This window comes from Lynx rufus, unplaced genomic scaffold (assembly GCF_022079265.1).
Source record: "Lynx rufus isolate CCGP_SWC_20201006 ecotype Redwood Valley unplaced genomic scaffold, mLynRuf1.p SCAF_1, whole genome shotgun sequence".
In the NCBI taxonomy this organism is placed as follows: domain Eukaryota; kingdom Metazoa; phylum Chordata; class Mammalia; order Carnivora; family Felidae; genus Lynx; species Lynx rufus.
Window position 1 is genome coordinate 114862864 of NW_025814823.1, and position 9913 is coordinate 114872776.

The window sequence follows — 9913 nt, forward strand, 5'->3', positions numbered from 1 at the left end:
AGATTTTTAGTGGACTATGTCCCTCTTCACCTCAGTGGATTTATTCAAATATTTAGGCCCGAGCTGTGTGCCAGATCCAGTTTACCTGAGGATGCTGAAGTGAACCGGATAGAATAGTGCCTACCTTCGTGAAGCTTTTAGTTTCGTTGGGTTTATAACCATTTGTGATTGTACACTTTTGTATAATAATTGTATAAATAACGTAGGTACCTCGGAATGCTGTGAGAGTGTAATAAAAGCGTGTAAAAAAAGAGCCTAATGTAGGAATGAACCCCAAAGAATGAGGAGTTTGTCGGGAGGGAGCATAACACTTTCGAGTGACTGCATAAAAGCCAATGTGCTGGAGCAAGATCAGGAATGGGGAAAGTGGCTTGAGACAGAGGGCAGATCATTTAGAGCCTTGAAAACCAGGTTTAGGAGTTTGACCTCTTTCTCTAGAGAACAGTGGGCAGCTTACAGGGTTTAGATGGAAAATGACATGAAAGTACAGTTAGGTTTTTAAGAATATGGTTCTGTTTGTATTTGGGAGAGCTGAAGTGGAAGCCTAGGGATCATTTTGGCTGCTCCAGTCATTCATGTGAGAGATAATTGTGGTTTAAACTAGGGTGATGACAGTGCAGGTAAAAGTGAATGATATATGGGGGTCAGAATGGATAGGACTGGGAGATGAATTGGATGTGGAGAAAGCAAGAATGCTTCTAGAGTATGGAAACTGAGACAGGAAAGATGAGGAGCAGGTTTTGGGGGATGATTGAAAATTTCCTCTTGGGCCTATTAAATTTGAGATTGCTTATGAGACTTGCAAGAGGTGATGTTACTTAGGCAGTTGAATTTGTGTCAGCTTTGAATCCTTTTTGCATGTTATCTCAACTTTGCCCACACCTTTTGAGAGTGGGAAACTGAACCAAAGAAAGGTGAAAGGGGCTTGCTCAGAATTACACAGCTAGTGTATGGCTTCCAGAGTCCATGTTCAGTGTCCAGTGCAGTTTGTTATACAGCAATCCCATGAGCTCTGTTTCCATAGCATGAGGACACATTTTCTACAGGACAGGTCTCTCTCCCAGCAAATTTTGAGTTCCCAGGGTGTTCTTTTGTACCATTTTGTAATTGGCCGCATATGTTCACTCATTACATAATACTGTACTTCCGTGTGCCATTCACTGTGTTTAGTAATGGACCTTCTTAAGTAGTCATAAACACTGCTACGGATGAGGTGTGTACCAGGTCCCAAGCTTTTCCCCACTTCATTCCTCTTGCCCCAATCTCTACTTTCTTCACTTGGTTGCCTTGATGGACCTGACTTCATTTTTATGTTTATAGTCTTGCTACATACAGGTCCATGTTTCATGACTTTACAGGCTTTCTAGACCACCTCACAGGCTTGCTTTTCTGTGTGATTCATCCTGAAATAAATTGGTAACCTCTCAGAATTGCTATTTGTCAGCCTTTGAATCCTTCAGACTTGTGGTTATTGAGATATGTAACTTGTTTCTTAGAATATTCTAGTCCCAGGCAGTTTAACTATAGCTCCCAAAGCTTACTTGCTTAGTTGCTGTAAATTCACGATCTCTGCATTTAGAATTAAAAATATGTGTCTTAGAAGCAAATCCTGGCATTGATCTCTAGCAGAAGAGATTTGAGAATAGAACAGATTTGAGAATGGAATAGAATGCTATTATCTTCAGCAAAGAGGTGGCTTTAAAAATTTTTTTTAAGTTTATTTATTTATTTTGAGAGAGAGAATGAGCAGGGGAAGGGCAGAGAGAGAGGAGGACAGAGGATTCAAAGCAGGCTCCGTCCTGACAGCAGAGAGCCGATGTGAGGCTTTAATCATGAGATCATGACCTGAGCCGAAGTTGGAAGCTTAACCGACTGAGCCAGCCAGGCACCCTGAGAGGAAGCTTTTTAAATGCAGCCATGACCATCAGTGTTCAGGAAGAACCTCCTGCGATTAGAAGATACAGATTTTTTCAAAATACAACCTTTCTAGGCACAGGTTGTCCTTTTCTGAAAAATGAAGGATTTGTACTTGACCTCAGACTACTTCTCCAGATCTAATGTTAGATAATAAAGCTAAATATTGGGGTATAGATGACATTTCTAGTTAATGGGTAGAGGTAGGGGAGGGAAGGAGAGAGATGGATTGTTTTGATGTTGTTGAAAACACCAATAGCAACTTGACAGCACAGTGGTGTTAGGTATGTAATGAGGTAGTTGGTTGCTAAGATGGAGGCCAGTTTTTTTTTTTTTTTCCTAAGTTATTGTTTTATTTTGAGAGTGTGTGAGTAGGGGAGGGGCAGGGAGAGGGAAAGAGAATCCCAAGAAGGCTCAATACTGTCAGCATGGAGCCTGACTTGGGGCTTGATTTCTCCTTAGATCTTGCCCTGAGCAGAAACCAAGAGGCTTAAGCTTAACTGATCCATCCACATGCCCAATGGAGGCCAGTTTTAAGAGTAGCCAAGGTAAAGAAAGCAGGGAAGGAATGGCTGTGGAAAGATACTAAGGGCTGTATCCTTTGACTCTTAAGGAAGTCAGTAGGGTTGTTAAAGGAAAACCCTCTGTAGCTAGGTAGCTTTAGGGTTGAACCCTGAGTTTGCTCCTTACCTTGGGCAAGTCATTTAAATCTTGCAGAGTATGTTTTTTATGTATAAAATGGGGATACTGCCTGTTTTGTAGGTCTATTGTTGGTTTAAATAATTAGTGCTGGGGTGCCTGGGTGGCTTAGTCGGTTAAGCGTCCGACTTCAGCTCAGGTCATGATCTCACGTTCCTTGAGTTCGAGCCCCGCGTCGGACTCTGGGCTGATGGCTCAGAGCCTGGAGCCTGCTTCCGGTTCTGTGTCTCCCTCTCTCTCTGCCCCTCCCCCGTTCATGCTCTGTCTCTCTCTGTCTCAAAAATAAATAAACGTTTAAAAAAAAAAATTAGTGCAAAGTGCCTAGTACCATTTACAGTGCCCGTGTCAACAATGAATGTTGATTCTCTTTTAGTTTCTCCTAATTTGTTCTGTCCTCTTCCATTGTTTTCACTATCCATCTGTTGACCTGTTAGACTACTTCCGGCAGAAAATAAAGTTGAGAGCCTAAAGGTAGAGCATGTCCAAATTACAATTCTTAAGGGACTTTTTTTTCTCCTGCTGGAAAGAGGGAGACAGTAAAATGGCCTGTGGGATCTTTCCCCGTTTCAGTGGCTGGTGTGTTAATAATTGTTAGAAATTTGGAACTTTGCACAGTTGGGAGTTTTAAGTATTGGATGTTTATATGGGGAAGGTTGTGTGGGTGCCAAGGTTGTGTGTGTGTGTTGGTTTAGGGCCTAGAAATTGGGCCTTGGGCTGGTCGACATCTGATAGTCATTGGATAATGCCTCCCTTTCCAGTCAGTGTGGACATGAGATCACAAGTATGTTGTTCTTTGTAGCAAGATTTTTATATGATGTGTTTTTATTTTATTAAAAATTTTTTTTCTTTAATGTTTCTTTTTGAGAAAGAGAGAAAGAGAGAGAGACAGACAGACAGTGTGAGCAGGGGAGGGGCGGAGAGAGAGGGAGACACAATTCAAAGCAGGCCCCAGGCTGTAAGCTGTCAGGACACAACCCGACTCAGAGCTGGAACTCATGACCGTAAGATCGTGACCTGAGCGGAAGTCGGATGCCTAGCTGACTGAGCCGCCCAGGTGCCCCTGATTTGTTCTTACTTTAAATGGAAACTATTCAAGTTAATTTTTTCTTTCCTCTTTTTCTTTTTCTTTCTTTCTTTCTCTTTCTTTCTTTCTTTTTCTTTCTTTCTTTCTTTCTTTCTTTCTTTCTTTTTCTTCCTTTCTTTCCTTTTCTTCCTTCCTTCCTTCCTTTCTTTTTCTTTCTTTCTTTTTATTTCTTTCCTTCCTTCCTTCTTTCCTTCCTTCCTTGAGGAGAGAGACTCCCAAGCAGGCTCTGTGCTCTCAGCACAGAGCCTCATGCGGGGGTCGACCTCACAAACTGTGAGATGAAGACTTGTAAACACAAAAACCAACTGAGCCACCCAGGTGCCCCCAGATTTTCTTTTCCTTAAAAAAAGGAAAAAAAACCTATTTCTATGCCTAAAAAAACCAATTAAAAATTGTTAAAAATAATCTCTGGGTTAGGCTGTCTTTGAAGTGCTTACAACTGCATAATGTAGGTGAACATCAGTAAAGGAATATCTACTCTATTCTCAAGTTCTTGGATGTACTTAAGCATAATGAGTTTGAGGAATGCAGTTCTACCCATTCCATTCTTAAATAAATGAAGAAGTCTTACAGTAAGTAAAAACCAATGAAGAAAACCTAAGCCATAGTGGTGTAATATGAAACTCTTAAGATTTGTGTAAATTGATAAAAGACACAGTTGTTTAACTGTGGAGTACACTGTGTGAAAGTGGCTTGAAATGGTCAAATGCAAAGTATCATTTACTCCCCTGTGGATACAGGGGGTGCAATGTAACCTAGTGAGAGTGGGGGACTACAACTAAGGAATGACAGTTTTTTTCTATAAATGACCAAACATCTGTACATGAGCTTGTAGTTTTGTTAAATTAAGCAGGCATTTACCATTATATTCTTTACCTTACAATGATTTTCAGCCTTAAGAAAAAAATGCACATACAGGGTGCCTGGGTGGCTCAGTTAAGTGTCTGACTTCGGCTCAGGTCATGATCTCACGGTTCATGAGTTTGAGCCCTGCATCAGGCTCTCTGCTGTCAGCACGGAGCCTGCTTCAGATCCTGTCCCCCTCTTTCTGCCCCTCTACTGCTTGCATTCTCTCTGTCTCTCAAAAATAAGCATTAAAGGGGCGCCTGGGTGGCTCAGTCAGTTAAGCGTCCGACTTTGGCTCAGGTCATGATCTCACAGTCCATGGGTTCAAGCCCTGCATTGGGCTCTGTACTGACAGCTCAGAGCCTGGAGCCTGCTTCAGATTGTGTGTCTCCCTCTCTCTCTCTCCCTCCCTGCTCATGCTCTGTCTCTCTCTGTCTCAAAAATAAAAACATTAAAAAAAAATTTTTTTTAAAGCATTAAAAACATTCAAGAGAATTCTTTCTCATTCTATTTTAGAATTTTTATTTTTTTATTTTTTAGAATCCCTTTTCCAAAGAACACTCACTAGCTCAAGTAGGTCTTCCGGTAACATGAAAGAATAGTTAGGAAAGTGAGATTGAACAATGCCTTGGATCATTTGGGGAAAGGTAAGTGCTTAATATTTCCAGTGGTGCCTTTTTTTTTTTTTTTTTTTTTTTTTGACTCAATAGACACTTGTAGAATAGTGAGACAGATGACAATCTTTTAGTTCAATTCCATAAATACTTACTGGATACCAATTTTCTCACACCAGGCTATGTGCTGAACAAGTTTAGATATAGTGTAGTCCTTACATTTGCAGTCTTTTTAAGGGGGAAAAAACCCCAAAGAAATGTTAATATATAACAGTATAAAAAGTTGCTGTTCACAGGACAGGCAGAAATGAACAAGAATAGATTTGAACACACTTTTATATGAGTAAGAAAGGAAATTAAAGACTACTGGGTCTTTTTTTTTTTTTTTTCCTTGTATGAGTACTTATAACATCCTGGTAGACTTTTCTTTATTGAGGTGTAATTGACATATTTTCATATGTACAACATAATGATTCAATATTTGTATATATTGTGAAATGATCACCACAGTAAGTTAACATCTGTCACCATAGTGAGTAGTTACCATTTTTTTTCTTGTGATGAGAACTTTAACATTTATTTTTCTTGTGATGAGAACTTTAACATTGCTTTACGGCAACTTTCAAATATGCCATATAGCATTAACTATAGTCACCATGCTGTACATTTCATCCCCAAGACTTATTTTATAATTGGAAGCTTGTAACTTTTGACCTCTAACACTTATGTCAGCCACTCCCTCTTCTCATCCCCCCTCATTTCTCACCTCTGCCTCTAGCAACCAGCAATCTGTTGTTTATATGTATGAGCTTGGGATTTTGTTTTTATGATTCCACATGTAAGTGAGATCATACAGTATTTGCTTTTCTCTTATTTGACTTAGCATAATGCCCTTGGGAACTATCCATGTTATCACAGATGGCAAGATTTCATTCTTTTTTATGGCTATATTTTATTGTATATATGTGTGTATCTTTGTGTGCATACTCGTGCATCACATATTTATTCATCCATCTTGACACTTAGATTGTTTCCATAGCTTAGCTATTGTTAATAATGCTGCAGTGAACACAGGGATGCACGTATTCTTTTGAATTAAGTGTTTTCATTTTCTTTGGATAGATACCCAGAAGTGGAATTGCTAGATTGTATGGTAGTTTTAATTCTTTGAGGAACCTCCATACTGAAGTAGCTGCACCAACGTACATTCCTACCAACAACGCACAAAGGTTCCCATTTCTCCACATCCTTGCGAACACTTGTTATTTCTTGTCCTTTTGATAATAGCCTTTCTGACAGGTATGAGATAATATCCCATTGTTTTTGACTTGCATTTCCCTGATAATTAGTGGTGTTGAACACCTTTTCATGTACCTGTTGGCCATCTGTCATTGGAAAAATGTTCAGATTCTCTGCCCTTTTTGGATTTTTTTTAAACTATTCAGCTGTATGAGTTTTTAATATATTTTGAATATTAATCCCTTCTCAGGTAGGTTGCCTTTTCATTTTGTTAACTTCCTTTGCTGTGCATAAGCTTTTTGGTTTGATGTAGTCCCACTTGTTTTGTTTTGCTTTTGTTGACTTTGTTTTTGGTGTCAAAACCAAAAATCATCACCAAGACCAATGTCAAGGAGCTTACCACTTGTATTTTCTTCTAGGTGTTTATGGTTTCCAGTCTTACATGCAAGTTTTTAATCCATTTGTGTTGATTTTTGTGTAAGGTGTAAGATAGTGGTACAGTTTGTCTTTTGCATGTGGCTGTCCAGTTTTCCCAACATCATTCATTAAAGAGACTATTCTTGACTATGAGGGTCGTCAAAAGAACTTAAGAGCCAATAGGAAGAGTTTCCACAGGCCAAAAATAGAACAATTTGAGCATCATTAAGAACTACAATGAATTGAAACATAGAAGTTAAAAAAATCTGAGCTCAACTGGGTGTTGTATGGAAACCAAATTGACAATAAATTATATTAAAACACGCACACACACACACACAAATCCATGAGCTCACACTGGGTGCCTGGGTGTCTCAGTCGATTGAACATCTGTCTCGGTTTTGGCTCAGGTCAAGATCTCACGATTTCATGAGTTTGAGCCCTGCACTGGGCTCTGTGCTGAGCGTGCTGAGCCTGCTTGGGATTCTCTCTCTTCCCCTCCCCCACTCACACTGTCTCTCTCTCTCTCAATAAATAAAAAAAATATTAAAAATCTGTGAGCTCACAGTGACCCCTAAGAAACCTCATTGGTTTAACCTTTAATATTACAAAACCAAAACCAACTCATTATAAAAGCAGTACATGAAGAATCCTTTTCTGTATGAACTGTACCTCAGGGTAACTAGGTACTTATGAGGGGAAGTTTTTCTCTACAGAGGTATTCCAAGTAAAAAGTGAAGAAAAGACAAGTAGTAATGAAATTAGAGATGTAGGCAATGATCATTAGCGGCTGCTAACATCACAAATGAGCCAAGTAGAATTATGTACCATTGGATGGATGTATATACCAACTGCTCTCATCAAGAAACTGAACTTGGGGGCATCTGGGTGGCTCAGTTAAGCATCCGATTCTTGATTTCAGCTCATCACAATCTCATGGTTTGTGAGTTTGATCCCCATGTCGGGCTCTGCTGTAGACAGTGCAGGGCCTCTTTGGGATTCTCTCTGCCCATCCCCTTCTTATGCATGCCCAAGTGCTCACTCTCTCAACCCTTTTTTTTTTTTTAATTTATTTTAGAGTGAGAGAGCTGGGGAGGGGCATAGAGGGGGACAGAGTATTCAAAGTGGGCTCCACGATGATAGCAGCAAGACCATGATCTGAGCTTAAGTTGAATGTTGAACCCACAGAGCCACCCAGTTGCCCCAAATAAAGTTTTTTTTTTTTTTAAGTAAAATCTTAAAAACAAGTGGGAAAATTTGGACACCTGTTTGCTATTAAGGAAATGCTCACTTTTAAAAAAGTTTGAGAGAGAATATGCAGGGGGAGGGGCATATTCAGATGTTTAACCGACTGAGGCACCCCAGGAGTTGCCCTTTTTTTATGTGATCATGATATTGTTATATACTGCAAAATAATCCTTTTAGAAAACATTGAAATGTTAGAGTAAAATTCTAAGTGAAACCATCAGTGGGAAAGGCTTCATGGAGAGGGTAAATCAAGGATGTTTGAGAAATACAAAGGCATAATATGCACTGGCAAATAGCAAGGTAGACAGGGACCAGGAGGGTAGGACTTGAATTTAAGCTACACCAGGAAGGTAGAGGCAGTTGCCATTTATGAAAGCTATGTTTCTTAATCCTTTTTTGGTCAGATTCCTTCAAAAAATCAGTAAATAAGTGGACTTTTTTTTCCAGAAAAATTAATAGTCTTGCATTTTATGTTTTATGGACCACCTGAAATTGCTCATGTGGACTCCCCGCTCCCCTACTGTTCCAAATTCCCATCCTCTGGGACAGGTGCTCTAAGAACCTAAATGCCTGTGATTTAGATGGAACTTTAAAATTTTTTTAAGTAGCCTCCACATGCAGCGTGGGGCTTGAATTCAAGACCCTGAGATTGAGCGTCCCATGCTTCACCATTGAGCCAACCAGATGCCCTTGGGCGTTGCTTGTTTCCTGATCTCAGAGTTGAAGTTCATAATTATTGAATGTTGGTTCAACTGCAATGTTCTTTTTAGGGTCAAGATTTCGGTTTCCTGACCTGCTGCAGCAGAAATGGGTTGGTGATTGTGCTTTGTATTAGGTTTAACCATTTCAAATTGCTGATACTCAACTGTTGCTGACCAACTGAAATGGCTTTCAGTGGTTCTTTCTGGGATTGCTAAATTACCTTCATGCTGTACACAGATTAAGAAATGTAGGTCACCCTATAGCTTCTTCTATGTGAAGTTTTCACCCATTTTACCATCCTGATAACTAGAGGACAAAAAAGAAATACAGCCCTTATATGGAGTCAGTTGAAGTGCCTGTGAAACAGTGAAGTGCCTTTGCCTGAATCAGCATATTTCCAAGGTCTAGGCTGTCTCTTCACCTCTGATCTTCTCCTATACCATCTAGAAGAACTTGCTTTTATCTTTCTTGCTATGTAATCTCTCGGTTACATCTAAAATTAAGCCACATCCATAAATTACTTATTGAAAGTGTCTTCATAATGAAGTGTGGAGCACAGCATCTTAGTCTCCCTGGTAATTGATGCATTAATAGACCTAATATATGTGTGGCCTTTCTTTCTACCAGTAGTATGTACAGAACTCAAGGAAATCAGGTGAATCCAAACAAAGACTATTCTGTAAATGAAATGGCCAATACTCTTCAAAAATGGCAGTGTCCTAAAAAGATATGGCAAAGGAACTATTCCTAGCTAAAATGAAATGTAACCCCTGACGAATGCCACATGTGATTTTTGATTGCTGACAACTCCGGGAAATCACCAAAATGGCAAAGATGTGATTTTAAGTTGGGAAAACTACTTAGAAGAATCCAACTAGTAAATTATACTAAGTGGTAGAAGTGGAGAAAGTGGTTCTGGATGTACTTTGATGGTCATTAAAATTTGACTTTTTTAGATTAGGCAAGAAGCACATTAGGATAATTAAGCACATTTAGGATAATTGGTAAGATCCCTTAGGAAGGGAAACCACAAGTTTCTTTTGGAACCTATCAAGCAGTTGTCACCACAAAAGGGAGACTATTTGCAAAATAAAAAACCTTTTGCCTTTGAAGGTTGTTTGCACCATCAGTTTTACTGGTAGGAATTGAA